The sequence below is a fragment of the Bactrocera oleae genome, chromosome 5 (genome assembly GCF_042242935.1).
Source record: "Bactrocera oleae isolate idBacOlea1 chromosome 5, idBacOlea1, whole genome shotgun sequence".
NCBI classification, from domain to species: Eukaryota; Metazoa; Arthropoda; class Insecta; order Diptera; family Tephritidae; genus Bactrocera; species Bactrocera oleae.
Genome location: NC_091539.1, coordinates 28,518,440 through 28,520,291, shown reverse-complemented (window position 1 = coordinate 28,520,291; position 1,852 = coordinate 28,518,440). Strand labels below are relative to the sequence as shown.

The following is a 1,852-nucleotide window of genomic DNA, read 5'->3' as shown; positions in this document are numbered from 1 at the left end:
AAAAAATTTAATTTTTTATTGGCGATTCACGAAATTAGATCTGAATCAAGTTATTGCAAGGAACCTTTGTACCTGTGAAGGGTATTATAGCTTCGGTGCAACCGAAGTTAAAGTTTTTTCTTGTTACAATTGTATTTAATGAAATTAGCGAGATACTACCCAATTTCCCAGTCTACTACTGTATGTATGCAGACAACATTCTAATATTTTCAAAACAACTCGATCTGAATAACGTCAAATTAACTTTTATGTTATATATACTTAATAATATAATTATATAACAGGTCTCTCACATCCGGCGCTAAGTTATTCTTAAATAAATATAATATCTTACATATGTGTAGCTTAAATATAATAAAGTTTTTAGCTTCACGCCATTCTTTTGTTCATCCTAAATACTTAGCAATATCGTGAGATCTTTACTACTCTTAATTATCGATTAAGGACTACCAATCTACGGATATCACGTCGGCGGGAGCTAAGGAAACTATATGCGCCTTATCACATAGAAGTAAGACGTAGTCTGAGGGCATTCCCAACTTCCAACACCAAAAGCATTCTCGCTGTATCCGGAATGCCATACATTAATGAAAGAGACATTAACTTATCTAGGCTTTAACCCGAATTTGCTCAACGACGTACGCTCGGCCACCCGTAACAAACGAACAGTTCCCATCAACAATACACATAATTCTAAGTACGTTGATGAACTTGATATTCACCTTTCACCCAAACGTTCGAAGATTAGCAAACATTCTCCATGGGCTCTAGACTCTTCTGTTATAGAAGACAAATTGATGAGCTGGAACAAAACCTCCACGAACTACGAGGTGTATAAACAATTGTTTATGCAACGCAAGACAGATCTCTATTCAGAAGGATGGAAATTCCTTTACACTGATGGGTCGAAAAATCCCCACAACACCGCATATGCAGTAGTTTCCGAGAACTCGGGAATCATTAAAAATGGATTACTTTTGTTACCATCTTCTGTTTTTACCGCAGAAGCATACGCAATAAAAGAAGTTATCCAATCTATCACGTCTTCCAACGGTAAATATGTTATCTGTACCGACAGCCTTGCAACAGTCACATCCATTCCAATACATCCAACAGTAGCCCTCTAATCAGAGAAATTCGGTCAAATTGATTTATAGCCGAAATAAAATTGAAGTAATATGGATTCCAGGACACTGTGGCATTGCAAGCAACGAACTCGAAAGCAACGACATTGTGCGATTTGTTGAAAATTTCTTAAAACTTAAAGCGAAAGCGGCCTGGTATACTTATGACAACCGTTACCGGCTCCTAAATCCCGAACAAAGAAAAGCAGTATACCCCTCTACATGCAGCATCCCGGAAATCAAAATTTTTACACGACTCCGTTTAGGACACACCATTTTAACGCACCAACATATTCTGGACCGCAACATAATGCCTGGCTGCCGGCTATGCAACAGTCCAACAAATTCTGTAGAACACATATTGAACATATGTCCTACCTTTTGTAATATATGAGATATGAGTAAAGGGTGTTTTTTGAGAGGTATAGAACTTTAAATTGCAATAAAACAACGATGGACTATTCGATTGACATACATTTTATTTATCCGAAAGATATTCTTGTGGCTTTACATTTTAAATATGACTTAGTATTTTCGATGACTTTTTCCTACATTTGTGGCCGTATATCGGTAATAACACGGCGAATGTTGTCTTCCAAATGTTTAAGCGTTTTTGGCTTATGCGCATAGACCAAAGGCTTTACATAACCCCACAGAAAGTGGTCTAGCGGTGTTAAATCACAAGATCTTGGAAGACAATTCACAGGTATAAAACGTGAAATTATGCG

At 37.0% G+C, this 1,852-nt stretch overlaps 1 pseudogene; it reads left to right on the top strand.

Moving 5' to 3' along the window:
• The first annotated feature begins 848 nt into the window (after nt 1-848).
• LOC138857365 (uncharacterized) lies at nt 849-1,518 on the top strand (annotated as a pseudogene).
• The last annotated feature ends 334 nt before the right edge of the window (nt 1,519-1,852 follow it).